At 44.2% G+C, this 21,210-nt stretch overlaps 1 protein-coding gene across 12 annotated transcripts in view; it reads right to left on the reverse strand.

Annotated features, from left to right (window-relative positions):
* The window catches only part of INPP4A (inositol polyphosphate-4-phosphatase type I A), a 110,627-nt gene that overhangs the window by 74,791 nt on the left and 14,626 nt on the right, over positions 1-21,210 (reverse strand). For 4 of the 12 annotated variants that reach the window (XM_032183085.1, XM_032183124.1, XM_032183116.1 and 1 more), the window contains exon 1: positions 9,349-9,589. The exons of 1 other annotated variant lie outside the window; for it this stretch is intronic. The gene's annotated coding sequence lies outside the window, so the exon portion shown is untranslated. Of the gene's footprint in view, positions 1-9,348; positions 9,593-21,210 lie in introns of those variants that run through there. 7 more of the 12 variants (XM_032183091.1, XM_032183137.1, XM_032183130.1 and 4 more) reach the window with 7 other exon arrangements.

A 21,210-nucleotide genomic window follows, 5' to 3' on the forward strand; every position in this document is an offset into this window, starting at 1 on the left:
TACTACGACTACTTCAAGTGGCCACAGGGAAGCCCCATCACCTCTGTGGTTTAGTTCACACATCTGCACACAGATGATGTGAGTTACTAAATACCTAAGAGTTTTTATATGGGCAAGTTCCATTCATACCTTGCTCCCTAGCATCAGGAAGTCACACTTATTTTGCAAAGCAGCATTGGAAATCACACGTTGCAGAGTGGCATGTCTTATCATTAGTCTGTCAAAGAGATTTTTAGAAAAATACTGCAGCTTCTACCTACTAATGTCGTACCTACTGATACCGTAGCATGCTGTCATCTCCTGCAGATGCCCTTTTCTCTGACTCACACTCTAAAAGAAACTTGGTTTAACTGCACTTCTAGTCTGCCTGTGACTTCTCCTCTTTGACACAACCACTTGTCTTTTTGAATTGCACTCCAGTTCTGTTCTGCGTTGGCACTGGATGCAGAACCACTAAAGGGTGGTACATGCCCAGGTAGTAATCCCAAAGAGGCCAACCTCACTTATATCTGAATGACTCTGACTGGGTGCAAGCTCAGATCCCTGTGTTTTAGGCTACATTGAGTGCTTTTTAAATTACACAGCCCTGACATTGCAGTAAAACCACAGCAGAATGTGGTAATGCGCTACAGCCACACCAGAGCACCAGCTTCTTCTTGGCGTGCGCTGCCTCTGGCTTCCTGCATTAAGAAATGATGATGATAAGGAAAAGAACCTTCAAAGACTGCAGTATATTTTTTGCTTAATTAAAACTAAATGGAAATTGGTATGCACTTGACTGATGATGGCAGAGCAAACCCTAATGCTTGCTGCCAGATTTTAAAAGCCATTCAGATCCCTCACTGTAAGGAGATGCTATGTAGGGAGACGTTTTTCCCCCAGTCCCTGTACTTGCAACCAGCGTCACCATGCAAACTGGTAAGAATGCCAGTTCTGAGTTAAATCCACCATACTTTTATTCCTGCTCTCTGCTTGCTGCAGAGCATGAAGCATGTGATACCATTCCCTGCAGAGAAACCTCCTGAAAGTTTGATACAAAACAAATGCAGAAATGACTGGGAGCACACGCATCTACTGGAAATTCTTCACTTTCTCTCCCTCCCCATGCTCCTTCCTTCTTTCTCGCTCACTAGAGAACTGCTAAATCATTCCAGAGAGGAATGAATGACTCACCCTTTTCCTTTCTAATTAAATGTGCTGTCAACATCTCTGAAGGGTACCTGCAACCCATGATAGGAGGAGTGATTTTGTCCATTAGTTAAGCAGAGAAAAACAAAGCTACTCTGACAGAGGCTAGCTTTTATTCTGACTCAGTCCAACAGACATTTTATTTCCATGGGAGCTGAGCCAATCTAAGTTACTGCCTCCCGCTGCTTGTCCTCATTTTTCTGCACCTCGTATCTGTCAGCATAATCACATGTTGGTACCACCCAAACTCTTTTTTTTTTTTTTTTTTTAGGACCTTGGACCTAGAATACTTGGACAGGAAAAAAAGTAAAACACTTTACAACAGGAACAATTTAAACCAAATCCTTTTGACAGTATCAATCTGAGGAACAACTACATTAGCTTTTTATGATAGCAAACGTGAAGAGCAGGAACCCCTGCAGCAGCCAAGCAGCTGCAGATGAACCACATGACAGGAGAGCTGCAAACAAATGCTCATTCAAAGCAAGTTGTCAGACTCAGTGTAGCACAGAAGACATTTCCTGTGAACACATTTTAAAGGCTCAAGTTTCCAATAATCAGCCTGCAAACTCAGGCAATATGTTCTTTTTCTAGGTCAAGACAGTCACTACCCCTGCTACAAACCTCAGCTAGACAGAAGGTAGAAGACACCGTGCATCCATCCCGCTGTGCTGTCTGTCCTTGTCCTTTGCCTTGTGGCAAATAAAATGCACAATTCTTTAAATTATTTTACAAACTAACCGTATATTACTTCCTCAAGTCTTAGCTCACATTCCACATTTCAAAATACTAGTCTTCAAGATTTTAAAGAACAAAAGCTCTCTCCGTTTTGACAAAATGATTATTGTGATCAGTATGGGAACTCTTTCTGAAGTAGTGACTTCTACAAGATGCAATCACATTTATATCAAGAGGCCTTACAGAAAGAGAGGAAACTGTCTCGATCTGATTCCCCAGAATTGTATCACTTTTGCTTGCATTATGCATGCAGCTTGTGCTTTCAGAACACTAAAATTTCAGCTATTTTCAGCTCTAGCTTGGAAAGAAATAAAACACACATCTATGGCTGTATCTATATTCCTGCTTGCAGCAGTGCTTTCTTTAGCATCCTAATGCTTGGCTGTGCTCCTGAATGAGTCGCAGCTCCTTGCTGGGCAGAAACACAGTCACCATTTACTTACTGTGCACTAGATTTTCATGGAAAGAAAATCACAGTACATGCCAATACCGTCCCAGCTCAAACAAACATGGAGCCAGCACCTCCTGCAGCATGCCCCGACATCGGGCCTGTTCCTCAAAGTCGTCACACAGCCGCCACCTCCACCAGTCAGTCTAGCTAGCGAGCGCTGTCCTACAACACAGGATGTGAGGAAAGCAAGATTACAAAACACAGTCTCGAGGTCAAACTGGTTTACATGAGTGCATCCTGTATTTCACATTCCATTTTAAATATTAAGGAGGGGCCTTAGTTTGCTATTACAAGTGTGACCAGCCCGACTGTTCGCTATGTGACTGTGCAGAAGAGATGAGGTACATGAAGAACACCCAGGATAACACTGAATGAACTTTTAACAGGTTTGTGATGTTGTGCACAATAAAATGAATTGAGTCCAGTACCTAAAAGTCTCTCTCCCTTCTTTCGTTTTTTTAATATTTTCCTCTCTGTTCTCATGAGACCCCACCTGGAGTGCTGCATTCAGCTCTGGGGCCCCAGCAGAAGAAGGACATGGATGTATTAGAATGAGTCCAGAGGAGGGCCACAAAATGATGAAGGGGATGGAGCACCTCTCCTACAAAGAAGGCTGAGGGACTTGGGGTTGTTCAGCCTGGAGAAGAGAAGCCTGTGGGGAGACCCTAAAGCAGCCTGACAGTACCTAAAGGGGGCCTACAGAAAAGCTGTAAATAAGACACAAATAAACAAACAAGACACATTTTTTCTTAGCTACTCAATGTCCATGTGCCTGTCTTTCTTACCACCGGAGGCTATGCTTTCAGGCTAAGTAACATTCCACTGTAAAGCCAAACATTCAAGTAGTAATGGATGGAAATTATCTTCCTGCAATGTAAGCAAATGATAATTTTCCAAGGGAGTTAGTTCAGTTTTATGAAAATCCCTAGGAAGATGACATTAAGAGCAGTCTTCTCTCTAGAGTAATCCATCACACTGATCTCGTCATACACACAGATTTTATGTACCCCCAAATGCAACATGAGGGCTGGTGCGGACTGGGACATTGGGCACTCCTGCCACAGAATGTGCAGTGTGATATGGGGAATTTTAGGCTGCATTACAGTCACATTTACTGTAAAGACACTGTTCTCTCGGGTCCCAGAAATATGAACCAAAGAGGAATGGTGGGGAAAAAAGTACAAGATGTAGAAAAGTTGGGAAAGAGGTGTTAAACTTTCAAAAAATAAATGTTGCAAAATATTGTGCTCCCCATCAGCTACCACAGCCCTCCCAAATGCCTGTTTGCCACCTGCCTTCTTTTTCTTGGAAGCCTTTTAGAGGCACACAAATGTTGCCGGTGCCATGTCAGCCAGGTGCTAGGAAGGAAAAACTCTTCCCACCTATGCTGGGTGCCTCACTCATGGCAGAAAGGGGCACAAACACCTCAGGCAAACTGAGTCAAGTGACTAGTGGGTACCTGTCTGCTGCTGATCCTGAATATAACACTGGCTAAACAGATCTTCAGAATGATAAGTGACTGTGCTGCCTTCCCTTCTTCTTTTTGCTAAATTTTACATGCAATTGGTATTTAGACACCTCCAGTGTTTAAAGAGACAATTATTGCATGTGCCAAACTGTTTCTAGCCCTCAGTACAACTTGACCAGTGGCTCCTTCTGACATTCTTGGATTTGCCATTGATTAAAGACGGAGGATGTTCTCGTAACCGAACCATAAATCCTCCTAACAAGCACAGAGAAGAATGTTCTGTTCTTCCTGAGCTATTAGGAAATCCTTCCATCCCCGAAGAAAAGGCAAAGCCCTCACAAGGTAGCCAGAAACTCAGCCAGGCTGGTGCTGAAGCCAAGTGCTCCCTGTGGAAATGGAAGTCTATCCTTCCAGGTGCCCAAGCAAGGCCCCTTTCTACTGCTCCCTGTGCCTCTCTCAGCCCTTCCCACTACCCCTGTGCCCTGAAATGATTTGGTGTTTTCAGGAGGATCCTGTAAGCCCCGAGCGGCTGCAGGGCCCTCCTGCCCGCCCCCCGCCACAGGAGCTCTGCTGGGCGCCATTTGCAATTCCACTGAGAAGGAGCCCTCAGGCAGCCAAGGCCCTGAGTGTCTCTCAGACCATATGAGCTGAAAGGACAGTAATACTCAGTAATATTCACGTGCATTCAGTTACAAAAGCCCCTGATAAAAGGTGGCAACCATAAAGGATGCAATTTTAACCGGCCTCCTTCTGTTCCCCAGCTGAACTGGGAGGGCTTCACAGAAGAGCCGCCAAGACAAATCTCCTCCCGTTCCCAACTTGTCTTTCCAAAGCCCATCTCTGGTAGTCCAGTTTGCAAGCCTGCCTCCCTGCATACATACTGGCGAAACAGCAGTCGCTTTTCCACACAACTTTTCAGTGTAAAATCGCTGTTCTGTGGAAGTGTCGGTGATGTGGATTTCATGTTCTCACCAATGAGCCTCCAAAGGTATGGGACAATAGAAATCTTCTGTAGGCAAAACCACGAAGGCCACATTCCTCCTATTACTCACTACCTCCTGTTTATCAAAATGCCACTGAAAGTCATCCACTTATCTCAGGAAGAGAATAATTTAACAAACTTTTTCCCAGGCGATCACGTCAGAGAGAATTTAAAACAGAAAGACCTCCTGCTAGCCAGCTCAGCTGCGTGCATTTTTATGTCACGCATTCATAGCCACACTACTACATTTACTGCTAACAACAGTCAGGATGTGATCCTCATCATCCAAACCCACTATCGTAGCACACAGAGCTTGAAATTTCTCTTCTTGCAGACTTTCCTGAAACAGTAGAAGAAACTGCCACCATTATGTGATTATTTCATGTCCTTCTATGCATTAAAACAACCAACGTTTTGCCATGTTGCTCCATAAGACCCCAGGAGAGGCCCACCCACCTGCCCAACAGAAATCACATTGATGACAGGGTAAAATATATCTTTGGCTTTACAGTCACACCGCTAGTGTCTATTTCTGAAGCGAGACAGAAGAAATCTTTTACAGCAGCTTGTTTTCACAGATCCAGGGCTTAAAATCTTACCCACAACACACAGGAAACTTGCTGAAATTAGTGGCTGTTTAGTGCTGTCCAGAATACTGCAGCATCTTTTGTTTTGTTTTGCACTTTAAAAATCACATTTACTGGTTTGAAAATAGCCTGCAGAAACAGAGGCAGGAACAACATGCTCCGTCATTCACCTTTGCCCACAGCAGCTCTGCCATCTGGCACTACCAAGCATTTATCTAAAAAATAAACCTGAATTAAGGATCATGAACCCACTCCTTTTTAATTTTGCATTACCTGGGCACAAGAGGTCACTTTACAGTCATGCGAGACATCCTATTTACCAATTCACTATTCTTTATTCAAGCCCACACAGCAAACTCGGAGGTACTCTGCTGCTTTAACAGATGAAACACCAAACTGAAAGCAGAATTAATCCCAGATTTCTACATCCCTATAAAATACAAGGAGAACTCAGTACAGAAATAACACATCATCATAATCCAGGCCACAATGTCATTTAACCAGGGCAAAATGAACTATACTCATCCCCAAACTATCTCCGATTCCAGAGCAGGGGGCAAAGAGACTACAGTCATGAAGAACTAGTCAGGTGGAAAGTTGGCCCCTGAAGGCAAACAAAAGGATCATCATTCATATAGTCAAGGTACAGGCAGCACCCTTTGCCCTTTACTTAAATTTGCACACACTCAAGAATACATAAACGTTTCAACAGGCAAAAATCATAAATGATACAAAACCTCACAATGTGATGAAGCAGAAGGCCCTCTACAATAGGGGCCTTCTAGGGATGACTCCACCACCTCTCCTGGTGTCCCCCTGCTTAACCTGCCCCAGGATTCAGTGAAAAGCTTCACAGTATGTGCAAAGATATAACAGTTCTTTCTCCCTCCCCTTTAAAACCAGGGAATAAATCTAATCCACACAAGACCACTTATTCAGAAACTAGGAAAATCTATAGGGACAAAGCAGATGCCCTGTAGATGTATACAGACATATAAATGAAAGATCACCAAAACAACTCACAGAAAAGTTGTCATTTCTAAAAATTACTCAAATACAAAAAGTGAGTTCAACAACAACAACAACAACAAATAGTTCAGTACTGCAAACAGTGCTATTCATACCACTCACGTGCAAGGATTTTTATTCCAACATAAACTCCAGGAGCTTATTTCTAACACACACAAAAAAAGAGAAATGACAAACTTGTAACCAAGCCAACTCCAACAACCTTTTTCCCTCTCTCCTTTTCAAATTTTGAGCTGAAAATAAAAATGCCCTGCTGTTCTGTGGCACAAAGAGGTGTTAAATAAACCTTGATACATTGCTTCCTTTTCATATACTGCAGGGCCCTCTTTCAAGAAGTCTAACATCAATAGCAAATCACCTTATAAAATACAGCGATCGTTTTTTGTGACATAAATCATTGTTCAGTGCATGGACCATTTTCTGCTCTGCATCAACTCAGCATCTGAGGCAACAACAGTGCTTCATTTTTGATGATCAGCTAAAACGATCACACAGTCCCAAAATCACCCATACTATATGTGATTTGCCCAAACTCATTCTAATAACAAGACTGGATCTCCTCAAAGTTTTTTGCACTTGCCAGGAAGGCAGCCAAGGGGCTCAGAATAACAAAGGTAGGGCAGAGCCACAAGGGAAACTGGAGGAAAAAGCTGCAGATTGGACCCAGGAGGAAACAAATAAAAGGACAGCCTGAACACTTTTATTGCAGGAAAAAAAAAAAAAAAGTCAAGGCGATCACAAACTCTCAGCTTCATGTTCTGCTAAGAGGACAGGTGAAATGGCCCCAGCAGCTTCTGCCCCGTTGCTTTTATGGCCTAATGCAAAGCCAACTTAAGGCAACCAAAAACAACTTTCAGAGGGCAGACTTTTGACAAGCCATACTATATTTATTACAAACCCCCTGCACAGAAGGAGCCTCTCTGGTGGTCATCACTTCCACGGATGGTTTATGGAGATGGAGAGGCTGTGGTCAGGCCTGGGTTGACTCAGGGGCTACCCATCACCCTCTCTTTTCGATTTTAAGCATGTTTTTGCATTTTTTTTTTCAAAAACGTTAACTGTTTATTATTTAAATGCACCCACAACTTATTAATAAGGAAATGTTGTAAACTCCACTGAAGATATTTACGTTTTATTGTCATAAATTGTTTGTTGTGGTTTGACAGAGTAGAGAGTTCCTAGTCTAAATGTATACATACTTAATGGCAGACGTGAAGGCAAACACAATTCTGACACAATCTCAGGAATATAATAACATAGATACAAATCAATTGAAAAATTAGGACATTAAAGTGTTTTATTTGGATTGTTTGATTTCTGAGGGGGAGGAAAGACTGCCACGTGCCAGTACGCCATTAGCAAGCAGCCCTAAAAACAACCCTAATATTGGATAAACTTGCTTGCATTCATAACGCTGCACCATCAGAGATATTTTATATCCAGCACATTAATCATTTAATTCAGTGACCAAAATTTTGCTCGTGGAGATGGGAGTCCACGAGTGACACCGTTTTACAAGCTTAACTCAGGGCAGTTTTCTAAATTGGATGTCACGAGATGTGTACAGACACTGATGTGCTAGCAAACCTTGCTCTCCATTTTGTTATGAAGCTCAATCTTTTTCTTTTTTTTTTTAAATAGGAAGTCATGCCAAATGTAATTAATTCATAGCAATGAAAACACTGTGCCTCAGTGAATGCTGTAAATTATAAACAGAAGAAGAACCTAAAGTATGCTGTCATTTTAAATCATCTTGCTACGTTGCCGTGTTTATTTGAGAGGAGAAGAGAGCAGTGACTTTTGTGCAGATTTTACAAGGAAATGCATGGCAGTTTCAAGAAGCTGAGAGCAAGCTAATAAATGATGAGGTTTCAAAAACATCCTCTTTCTCTCATTCTGAAAATAATACACAGAAGTGACCAGGCTCCCTTGTTGTTAAGAGCAGCTGCTGACCTCACTGTTGTATGCACCTGAAAATGGCACTGTCTTGCACATCCAACATAAATGCAAAAAATACAAGGAAAAAAAGAAAAGAATGAAATTAAGATAAATTCATCATTGCAATCCAAAACCAAAGGTTTCATAACTTAGAAAATCTCTTGGGGATAGGACAGCAAAGGCTCAAGACTCAGCGGGTTCTACCTGAGGATAATTAGCAACACAAATCTAGGCTACGTTAAAATTATTGCACCAGAGGGAAGAAAACAACAGCAAACCACTACAAAAAGAAGACTATTTTCCTCACTCTGCAGCAGTGAACGCTAACTAGAACGTGTCCCCCTTTCTGCATACAACCAGCTGTGGGAGCAGGACATACACACGGGTTTTTAGCAGCAGAGGATGAAAACAACCCCGGGATCAGGATGCAGCGTTTCGGGTATGAGAGGAGACTGTTTACATCCAGGCGCTGCACAGGGCATGCCCACTGCCAGCCTGAGTGCTGAAGGCAGAACAGCGCTGTGGTTTTAAAGGTAAACAATCATCATTTTGCTCTTCCTAACGCCGCTGCTCTTTATTCCCAGAGCCATTCAGGAGTGGGCTCGCTCAGTGGGAAGCGAGAGCCGCGGACCTGCGGCGATCTCCAAAGCGCAGGCAGAGGGCTGCTGAGACGCCCGCCGCTCTCCCTGCCCTGATGTCTGGCAGCACCGTTTCTTCGAAAGAGGTCTTCTGTCCTTAACATGGCTGCCATGCCTTACATAACACGATGAATGGGAGCGTGCTGTTTTCTCTCCTCGGACACGCACTGCCCGTCAGCCGCACGATTCCCCATACGGCTCCGCAAACAAAGCTCTGCGGTCACGCAGCTCCCTCCGAGAACAAGCAGCAGCAGCAGCAAGAAGCTCAACCTTCCCAAGCTCTGATTTCCCCTTCCTATCCTTCCCTGGTGAATAACAGGCGTTCTTACCTTTAAGCAAGCAGTAACGATGGCTGTGCTCAGTAGAGCCCGCTGCGTTTCGTCTGCGCTCCTAAAAAAAAGCCTTGGCGCAAGCGTCTGCTGCAGCAGGTAATCAATAATGCAACCTGCCTCTCCCAGTGCCAGAGCTGCTCCATCTGCACGCTAGCAAACGTGAACGCTGTCAGCGTGAGTCATAGCAGTGACTCAGAGCAGATGCAGAGCTGCAGGAGGAGTTTAAGTTTCAGGGCTTCCTCTCCGTGTCGCACAGGCACGCACGCACGCGCCGCCCGTGTGCCTGGGTGTACGCACGCCTGCCGACGGCCGCGGCCTTTTCTTTGGGCAGCGAGTTGGGTTTCTGCCTTCGTGCAATCTGACTTGCTTTCTTTTCTAGGCTGGCAGCTCCGATTCTGTCTTTGCTGTAAGTATATTCATCCTGAACGTGAAGCCTGCTTTGCGAGCCAGGCCAGTCGCGTGATGTGGCAGGCAGTGTGCGACTGGCGTGTGTCTGTGAGCCCACACCTCCCAGCAAGACTAGGAGAAGAACTCAACTACCCCAGGAAATATTCTAAAACAAAAAATAAGTTGGGGCAATGTCCATTTACCCACCACGAGTGTATAACCAAGTGCCTCTGGGGGCAAATTTGGCCCGAGATGCAGCGAGAGCTGTCCGAAGGGCTGGGGGATGCAGACACCAGGGCGAAGTGCCTGCAGGAGAGATCAGGGCTGCATTACAGCCAGGGGCAGTGCCTTTGGGGAAAGGCTGATCACGGCAGCCTTCCCACAGTTGCCTGTCTCACTAGGCACCAGTGGCCCCAGTCACAGCAGCAGTGATCCACGTGGTTGCTCCCCACGCCTGCCAGACTCCCCACCACATTCAGCTTAGGGCAGGAGTTACGCAGCCTGTTAGGCACTCAGTGCTAGGCAGCGTCAAGGCAGAGTGCTGTGCTGATTGCATTTTATTTCTGAAAGACAAATTATACTAAGCGTTGAGCAAACCCAGGCTTCAAGGAAGGTAAATGAAGCCCTCTGCTACTGAGCCAGCAGGTCAACCCCGTAGAAACAAACGATGGGATGAATGAAGAGGGAGCACTGTCAGAAGAAGCTGCTGGCCCAAGGAACTAGGCATTAAACCTGCCTATCAGCCATGCATATAAACATCCCAGGCAGTCTGGGAAAAGGCACTTGGTTTATGTCAAAGCATTTACAAGCGAAACATCTTTCCTCATACTTAGCAAATGTCCTGCTGGCTATCGCCCAGAGAAGCAGATTTGAACTGAGATTTCTCGCCGAAAAGCTGATGGCAAAGCGTGGCTGGCTCTCACAGGTTTTGTGGGGTTTGGTTTTGTTAAAGAAACACTTCTTATGCAAAGCACAACCAAATTTCAGGTAAGCCTCTCCGCCCGATCCAAGCAGGTGCACTACATCCCTCATCACCGTATCTGGTTGTTATTAAAGCCGCTGAACGAACTGCATGCTATTGATGGTAATGTTTACTCTCTCCTTGCATCTCGAGGCAGCCAAGAACACTGGCTTGGCAGGGATCAAGAGATGAGAAGGAATCAAGCTGAGCAAAACAGCCCTTGAAGCATGGTCATGGAGATAACACAAACAAAGGGATAAAGAGTAACTGCTGTCTTTCCCCTAAAAACACCCGCATCATATCTATCCCCTGGAATATCTTCAGGAGCTGCTAAATCCCACCCTTTTCCTCAGTTTACTAATGGCAGTGAGTTTTTCCTCCAGCCAAGCTTTCAAGGCTTTATTGCCTTGAAAATGTTGCAAATGTGGAAGAATGCTGAACTCCCCAGCATGCCTGAGGAAAAAAATAAAAAATAAAAATAATAAAAATAAATAAATAAATAAATAAAAACAACCAAGAACCCCAAGACTTTTAAACATGAAAACAGCGAGAACTCAGTCCAAGTGGCATCTATGGCACAGGTAGAGAGGAGCCAACAGGGCGGTACTTCAAACATTTTTGCTTTTGTTGGTTTTTTGTCTGTTTTTTGAAAGGATGGCATGCATTTATATCTCTACACTCAAATTTGTACTTTAGTTCACCTAAAAGCCTAGATTTGGATCAAAGACGACTCGAAGAAAAGAGCTGTTAGAGACCTTAGGGAGACGAAACACACCAAGAGCGAGCACACGCTGTGTGACATGCAAATACTTCTCTGCAAATGGTCCCACCTAAAAATGAGAAGTGATCCAGCTGCTGTAAGCAGCGGTTCTGTGTTGCCTAATTTCAGTTGCCCCGGCTTGACCTTCTGCTGCAGAAAGGGTTTGGATCCTGGGTCTGAAAGTGGGAAAACCCAAAGGCTCTTGCCCCAGGAGAGGCGAAAACCTAAAAACCGACACTGATGTGGATGAAACCTTGAACGTGAATATTAGTACAGGCTGCTAAACTGAACGCTACTGCAGGAGATTTTGTGTTAAAGGCACTGAAGACTATTACACACTTTTCAAGGACTTGAGATAGTATTTTTTTTTCTTTTTTCTCCTTTAGAAAACGAACAAGCCAAGGCTCTTCTACAGCACCTATTCAACACGGTACTCCAAAACACGCTAGGGCAGGGAATCCTGTTCCTCCTTATCACTTCCCTGTCTCAGGGATTTTGGTTTTGATTCCATATTAACCTGCTTTCTTATGAAAGCTCAGGCTACAGTCAAATTGTCCTTATTGAGTGTACTTAACCCTACCTCTGTTCTTGAGCCTTTTTTCTTCTTAGCTGTACTGTACAAGGGAAAAAAACAACACAACACATTCATGTTCTTCAAGGACAGAGCTGGCTTCCACTGCAATGGGGTAACAGAAGCAGATCGAGGACCACTGGCAGGACCCACAGACACCTCCCTTCCTCTTCCCAGTCCCCTTTCCATCAGCCGTGCACTCTGCTCCATCCTAATGATGGCTTGCAGCCCTGCTTATCTGAGCCACACGTGGAGGTAGTCACTATGCGTGCACACAGCAGAAGAGACCCACGGCAGAAGGAGCACATATTTAGAAAAGAGAGATAGGCCAAAGGTTGAGAAGGGAAATAACCTTGCATCTTCATACAAGCACAGCTAATTTACCTGACTGAGGTTGCTTCCCATGTCCACAGCAAAGCCAAAAGCAGAAATCAGATTTCAGCGTCTTGCTGAAGTGAACATCAGGCTCCCCCTCCAGTGCACCTCAGTAGCAAGGACGTTTCCTCCAGCTGATCACCCTTGGTGGGTATTGGGATACACCGTGGCAGAAGCACTGTTTGCTTCTCGGGAAAATAAAAACTCCTGCTGGCAATAGCATCAGCTCCAGAGGAAGCCACGCGTGGAAGTGGAGCTTTACTGGTTGGTGTGGGAGGAGAGGAGAGGATGCACTTACCACGTTCATCTCAAGGCTTCTGAGGATGAGTAACAGGAGGTGCTACCGTGGTTGAACTTTCTACCATCGATACCTCATCCACCAACATCTCAAGGGAGATGTTTTTTATTCCTCCTGTACCAACCCAAAGCTACCTATCCTGCGCTGGAGAGAAACCACACAGTCCCAAGGCACCCGTAACACGCTGCGCACAGATCTCAGAGGGATGCACTGCTGTGCACGTGGTGACGATGCACAAGATGACCTCACTGTCCCTTTCTTTCCTCTTTATGGTCTGTCCTCAGCGGATGAAACCAGAGACTGAGACACTAAGATCAGAGACAAGACAAGAGAAACGTCTCTCACGACAACAAAGTCACACTGCCCAGATGAGAGCTGAGTTCACGGACACTGCTGTGGCTCCTGCAGAGCAGGGACCCAGACAGGGACACATCTGCTGCCTAGGAAAGCTTGCTGGCATAAGGACTCCCCAGATTGCACTTGATGTCAGCAGAGTGTCAGCTGATCTTTTGGCAGCTGGCCTGCTCGTGTCTATCCACTTCTGTTCTCTTTTTCTCCGTAATGCCAACATCTGCCCATGTTTTGCATTGACAGGGACGGTCAGCAAGCCCCTAATAACGCATTAAACCTCAATCAAATGACGCACCATTTCCGATTAACATCTGCCCAATATTACTCTCCTTAATTCAGAGCTCTGCCTCTTCCTAAAAAACTAGATAGTGCACGCGTGGAAGCATCTGTAATCTCAAGCGTCACGTACTTGCCTTGAAAATCAGAAAAATCAAAAATAACAGAGAAGGCACTGCAGAAAACACCTGGTCTCCCCGGGCCTCTGAGAATATTATAGTTTGTTCCACCAACACTGACACAATTTTCCCATTCCAAACCATCTTTATTTTTCTCTGCAACGCACACCTACCTCTCTGTTTCAAACCAGCATGCCCCGGTTGCAGCACTGGTACAATGATTTCAGCTGAATCCAACAAAAGAGGTGACCAAACCCAGGTGTAAACTCGTTTTGAGGCACTTAGATGTTACCATATGACTTCAACATTACATTTCCTTGCACCCTCAAACAAAACACTGTAGTCTGGTGGGAATTGTCTACATCCACTCATTTTGCTTATTCACTTTACCTTACACATTTCTGAGTTAATTTCTTCTTGCTGTCTTCACATTGCAGGACTTGTAGGTCTCAGTCTTTGAGACCTGTGAGCGGTATGTTCTTAAAATGCCCCCGAAAGAACAATTGCTCGTGCTGGAGAAAGAAAGTAGAAGTCAAGACTTGCTGTTTTCTCAATGCCATCTGCTGCGCTGCGCAAACTAAATTTAAAAAAAAAAAAAAAATCAATGTAAAACTGTGAATGTGAAGCTGGCCAATTTTGCCTGCTATTCCTCAGCATTTTTTCAATAAAACACACTCCGCCTTATTTACGTGAAGAACGAACTGTGATGCAAGATTTCTGTGTTTGCAACAGCTTCTCAGTGCTTTGTCTTGTCTTCTCAACTCATTTGTACTCCTGTGCAAGTTAACCAGCTCCGATTTTTAGCAGGGAAATCATCTGCTGTTACGTTCTTCATCAGTAAGGTCATGACTAACGTACCCACCTAGGCACGTCAGGGACCTCGTCCTGTTAGTCCTATTCTTGGTGTCCTTTGCCCTTGCCTCGCAAACAAAGCCCTGCTGTCAGTACAGTATGATACAGCGCTACGCCAAGAGCTAAGAGGAGCCCCAAATGCATGTGGAGAAGTAACAGATCTAATAAGGAGGAAAGCCAAAGTTGAATATTTTTCATTTTTCTCTCTCCAAGTTCATTATTTCTTCTTTCAAAATAAATTATGTAACAATTCAATCAGAAAGAGCTATCCAGAAGCTCACAAAATTGCCTCGTGTGAATCCAGCCTCTATTTGTGGTGCACCGTAAATTATTCCCCAGATTAATGCCACCAAGTATCACTGGGACCATCCGAAGATTAGGGTACCGCACGCGCTGGATCGCGGATCAGAATCGAGACCAGTAGGAGCTTGAGGTGGAAAAGCTTATTAAAAACACTTATGATGGAAAAAATGTTTACTTCATGATTACTCTAAATTTTGACATTCAGAACTTAATTGACTTTAGATCATTTGGGATTTTTCCCAAAATCAGACCGTGGAAAAAAAAAAAACAATGGTAACTGTGCTACTTAGAAGTAATATTTTGACATCTGTATCCCGTGATTCTACAAAGCCTCCATCCACTCAGTTTCCTATCAAGTGTAAGGCATATGTTCATTCACAGATTGTAGTGATAGGACAAGGGGTAATGGCTTTAAACTAGAAGAGGGTAGGTTTAGATTAAGTATTTGGAAGAAATTCTTTACTGTGAGGGTGGTGAGGCCCTGGCACAGGCTGCCCCATCCCTGGTGGTGTTCAAGGCCAGGCTGGATGGGGCTTTGGGCAATCTGATCTAGTGGGAGGTGCCCCAGTCTTAATTTCTGTTTAGTGCATTAACATTGGATGAGCTTTCTTTCGAGACAGTGTTGAGTAATTTTGAGAGCATCCTTGGTTTTGGCATGAAGACATCTGCTTATCCACCATCCAAACCTTGTAAGGCTGGTTCAAACCAACGCAGAACCATTTAAAGAACCATTGAATAAATGGCAGTCACATCCTTACAAAGACACACTCCAAAAGCCATTTGCTTTTGCAAATTGGGGATTTCAAATACTCGTGAAATAATTTTAGAGATAAAGGAGATCTACTGAAAAGGGCTGACTGTAAGTCACGATCACTGATGCAAGCGTAAGCCAGCAAGATCCATAAAGACAGGGAGTGTAAAAAATATTGAATCGATTACTATAGCCCCAAATAGCATTAATTCTCTGCTAATTTCTCTTGGGAGAAATTTCTCTTCATCAGAGGGCTTCTGAAATGAAACACAGCACATTCTTCTTTGCTGATTGTATCGAGATTGAATGGAGACACCGACCTGAACAAAGAGAGCGACGACAGAGCACCTGAACGGCACCAAGTCTTCAACGTGATCGGAGACAGAAATTGTCTCCCTGACACAAGAGCAGTCATTTCCAGCTTCAGAACCACTCATTTTGCCCGAGAACCAGCGAACTGTCCCCAGCTCCATTAATTACTGCACAGCACTGGCTCACTGAGGAAATCACCCGTAAGGATGAATGCTGGTGTTAAGCCTCAGCTTCCTCCAGTCCTGCCCAGGCACAGCAGGATCCCGTAATTGCGTGATCCAAACCCCTAACTAGGGACGGACTCTTAAAATAGGGCTCTTAAAACAGCATAACAGCTGTGGTTAAGGTGGGAAAGGAAACTGACACAATAACATTAAAATTAAAGGAAGACAAGTAAAAGCTGTCCTCGCAGAGTGCTTTCCTTTTACAGTAAGTCTAAAAAGGGAGAAGATGCCAGCAGTACCTGTTATACGCTGTGCCTAAATAGGCTGCTTTTGAAAAATAAAAATAAAAATACAAAATAAAACGGAACCAGGATAACAAGCTGAAACCCATACTGGTCAAACACTTTCAAAAGGACCTGACATTGCCAGCTGTCACTTAAACGTGCCTAATATTTATTTTTATAGTCTGTAATTGAGATGGCAGCTAACCAGCACAAGGCATTTTTTGTTGTGGTTGCGCATTTTGCCTACCCACTCTTTACCCCCTGCTCCTTCTTCCCCAAAGCCCTTGATTGAAGGTTCAAAAAATATCACAGAGACCCGCCTTTGATAGCAATTGTAGCTTTTTTTTTTTATTTATTTAAAAGAGCGTGAGAAGGCAATAATTATTTTTAACCTACATAACACATTCTCCACACAGAAAAGTAGCATATTGTTGGTATCTTACTCGGGATCTCTTGGGTTGGTTTTTGTTTTGAAGAGAAGCCTTTTCAGCTTTATTACTCTGATGGTCCTTATCACTACGGGCTAAAAACTTGTGATGTAGGTACTAAAAAGAGCAAATATCTAGTTTGTAGAGTTGTTTTTTATTGAAAAATCTCCCATTAAGGAAAAAAAAAAAAAGGAAAAGTAGGAACTGCAGAAGTTGCATTAAAGAAAAACCTATTGATTCCTCCTACCTTCTAACCAGGAATAAAGGGATATTTAAGAATATAAATCAAAACAAAAGTAGTATTTTAACACTCTAATGCTTCTTATATCTTTAATAGGTTGAAAATTACTTCAGTCCATGCATACCCATTATATGCAACGTGGAGTTTGAACAGACTGCATTAACAAGAAAGGCCAGGAGAGTCAGAAAACGTATTGAATTCTCCACTTCCTCAGAAACAAGGCAGAAAGGAGGAGAGTCAGAGCACGTCAGCTGAGCAGGAGCTAATTTGCTAACTTAGGTGCCAGAAGTCACCTTCTGAAAGCACTTTCTTCCCTTCGAAACTGCAGAGGGGCTGAAGTTTGCTCGTGCTGAGATGCCCCAACCAGGCTCAGCGAAGAACAAAGCAATCCACAGGCCACTGCAGCATTTCTGCATGCCTTGTAAGTGCTGAAGTTAAATAGGCAGGCTACCCAGTAAAAGCAGAGCTGAAAATAGAATATAGATGGGAAGGATTTGGCTGTGAGGTACGAGATGGATGTTTTTAGAAGGTGACAGAGAGAGGAAATGTCAGAGCTGGTGAATCAAGATTCTCAGCAAGGCAAAGAAGATCGATGTTAGCATCCAGAGGAAAGAGTAGGCAAAATGAGTGCCAGTTAATATATTAACCTGTGTGCAGTTCCCAGAGCATGGCCCCGAAAGGAGAGAAGCTAATGGCACTGCAGTGGCTGTGCTACGGAGCCAGGGAAGCAGAGGGCAAACTAGTTTAGAGAATGGGAAATGGAGGAGAGATGGCAAGTCAAACCACACTGTTAATAATGGGATGGAGAAAGATCTGGAGCGGATTCAGGAGGAGTAGTTGGTATAGAGACAGATGCACGTTTGTAAGCTGCCTGGTTGACAGGCTGCTCAGAAGGCAAGGCAAAAAAATTAGATGCCTAGGGAAGCTCTCTGACAGTAAAGGGAGAGAGGAGGCAAAGGGACTTGGGCAGAAATCATCAGGAAAGCATTGTAAAAGAGTTATTTGGCAAGAAAAAGTGTTTGTCAGGTCTCTGGAAAAAAACATCTTTTTAAGCTCTGTTTCCCATCCCTTCAATTTAGGCTAAAAGAAAGTTTTAATGCTGTTAAGGCTTTGCCTGCTGAACTGCACTCCTTCATGGTGACAGGGCTTCTCCACTGAGGCAGGTGACTGAAGAGCCATGCAGACCTCTGCAGGCATCAGTCTGGGAAAAGGCTCCAATCGCCCCTTGGCCACTGGCACTTTCAGATGTGAACCTTTCACTTCTCAAAACTTTCAGGCAGAGCGGCAGGAACCTGGTGAGAAACTAAGCCTTAAAAAGATTCATTCAATCCAAAATCAAGCCTTCCTTGCTCAGCAGACAGACTACTTCTCATCATGCAAAAAATTCTTCCACCCAAACAAGTGCTACATGGTGTGAAGGGACACTTTGCTGTACAGGCTGTAGGCCTGGAAAGGAATTGGGGCAGGCTTGGCCTCTACTACTGCAGAACCCACGCATCCGCAGAGAAAGGACAAAACAGTACGGTGATGTTTAAGCCTCCTACGATACTCTTACCAACACCCTGAAATTTATATCGCAGCTGCTTGAAGCAGTTGCCTTTTATTGTCCTCTTGAAGTCCACGCACTGCTTTTTATACTCTAAGGAGTAAATTGTGCAGGGAAGAAGCCAGATTTAAGTCAGCAATCTGGGTGGGACACAGGTTATTTCAAGAAGGACCATGCACGAGTGGCTGCTCTCCAGCCACAGTCCTCTTCCTGATTTATTTCTGTTCTCATCCTTGTCAACTGAGCACTGCCAGAAGGAGCTCCCAAGTACAGGGCCTTCTTGAGGAGATGGATGACAAATACTTGAAGAAGAGAGAACTAACAGGACTGCTTTTTTGGATCTTGGAACTTCTGGGGGTTGCTCATCTCCTTTTTTCCTCAGAAACCTCTTCCTCAAATCTCTTCCTCTTCAGTCTTCTCGCAGTGCAAAGAGCAGTGAAGGAAGGTGAGAAAAGGCAGATGGAAAGAGAGACAGATACATAATCTGTATTACAGTACTCCAGCCTCAGCCAGGAGCTGCCTGGTCTCCAAAAATTAAAGGCAGTAGCAGCTATGTACAAGACAAACCTAGCATAGACACGACATGGTGGAGCATAAAGCATCGGTCAGAAGAAAAAATTGTTTTCAGCTCACGTAGCACTCAACATACACCAATTTGTGCACCAAAGCAGGCCAGCCCCAGTTTTTCAAAATAGCCTAAAATTAATCCTAGCAGAACACAGCATCCTTAGTACTCAATTTGGGAGAGCACTGAGAGCAGCTGGTGCAGAGCAGGATGTCTCCAAGCTAATCTCTGCGATGTTAGCAAGTCCCACAGTGCTCCTATCATCATCTGCAAGCACAAAAATGAGAAAAAAAATCAGGAAAAGACTGTTAGTCCTTTTCTTTTTTTCCTTCTATCTCTGAAGCCTGAGAGCCATCCACCTTAATAACAACAAGAAAAAAAAAGAAGAAAAAGACAGTAACATCTTTCAAGTAGGTAAACCGATACGTCGTATTTTAGACATCAGCTGAACAGCCAAACATCCAAAGAGCAGTCAGCGTTCTGGAAAATTTTTATCATGTTGCAAGTTTGAAAACAAAACAAAACAAAAAATCACCAACAACCAAAATATAATCTATTTTTACAGCATAGACTGACACATGGGTCCTAAGGAAGGGTGACCTGTACATTCGCGGCTGATTAAGGGTAGTGTCCCCCTAATCCACCACAATTGAACACTTAACTCTCCTTGCTGGTAAAAACACTAAATAAAATCAAGCAGCTGGTCTGTTAGATTGTTCTGTTTCGCTAAGCCTATCTGCTTTGTCACCCTTCAGATGATTAAAAGACACCTGACAAAAAACTGCGCGGAGCTGACGGCCTGCCTGAAAACAAGGCCTACAGGCCGCGGTAATTCTTAAAGTAAAGGCAGAAGAGTTTTCTTTACAGGCTGAGGGAGCTGGGGGTGTTTGGGCTGGAGAAGAGGAGGCCCAAGGGAGACCTCATTGCTCTCTGCAGCTACCTGAAAGGAAGGGGTGGGGATCTGGGGTCGGCCTCTTCTCACAGGGAACCAGTGACAGGACCAGAGGGAATGGCCTCAAGTTGCTCCTGGGGAGGTTCAGGTTGGCAATGAGGAGACATTTCTGCTGAGGAAGAGCAGTCAGGCACTGGGACGGGTTGCCTGGGGAGGTGGTGGAGTCACCGTCCCTGGGGGTGTGCAAGGAGAGGTTGGGCCTGGTGCTTGGGGACATGGTTTGGTGGGTGACATTGGTGGTAGGGGGGTGGTCGGACCAGGTGATCCTGGAGGGCTTTCCAACCCTAATGATTCTGTGATTGAAGTGATTAAGGGACTGATGAAGAATAGCCCATACAATCCAGATATGATGCTGTAAGAACTGTACTTCGGACCAGAAGGCTGGCGTTCAGGGTTGGGGAAGGAGCTCAAGGAATATTTCTTAGAATCAAAATAGCGTAACACAATCTTAGACACAGGAAAAGCACAGACAGGAACGGCAACCATGGACTCGGAAGACCTGCTCGCTATGACCAGACACTGCATTTATGGCTACAAAGATAAAAGCTAAGGATCAAAGTCCTGAAGTTTAATGAGTTATAACACATCAGCTGAACCACAGCAAATAGCAAACCAAGGTCACTTAGCTTAAGCACACTGCTGTGAACTATATACACATATATTTATATATATATACACAGATAAATAAACTTCTTTACAGCTGCAACAAGCCAAGAATACACCTGCATAAGATTACTAGTTAAGCATCAGTGACAGGGTCAGAGGTCAGATCTCTGCTCACTGACCTCAAGAGACAAAATCATCCCAAACGCATCTCTTACAAGCTAGGCCGTTCACAGATTTAGACCTGCTGAAGCCACGGAGCAAGAATACCTTCTGGCCTCTCAGACCATCCCTGGGGGGAGACAACTGCATGGTGAATATGAATATGACAGTCACATATACAGAGAAGTAACTCAGGAGACAGGTGAGTCAAAGATAAGAAACAGAATTACTACTCTGAGGTTTTCCAATTAAAAAGATGATATTTACCTCTGCTACTATCACTAGGACTAGAGAGGTTTAAAGATGACAGCTGCTTAAATAAGAGAGAGGTTTTCCCAATTCGTGGTTTTCCACACAAATCAGCACCTCCTTGAGGTTCTCAAGTGGTTACATTAAGTAAGCATCTGAGGACAAATTTCCTGTTCTAGAAACAAGTAGATACTGCAGTAAGTATCAGTGCAAGTACCATCCTAACTTTTAACGTTACGTTAGGCAGCCTATGCAGGTCAGAAGTATTAGCAATGTGGTTTTATTTGGAGTATCAGCAATGAATTTTGTTTCTCTTTCTCCATAACCTTGTAAAAAGAGCTGGCTCCCT

This window comes from Aythya fuligula, chromosome 1 (assembly GCF_009819795.1).
Source record: "Aythya fuligula isolate bAytFul2 chromosome 1, bAytFul2.pri, whole genome shotgun sequence".
Lineage (NCBI taxonomy): Eukaryota > Metazoa > Chordata > Aves > Anseriformes > Anatidae > Aythya > Aythya fuligula.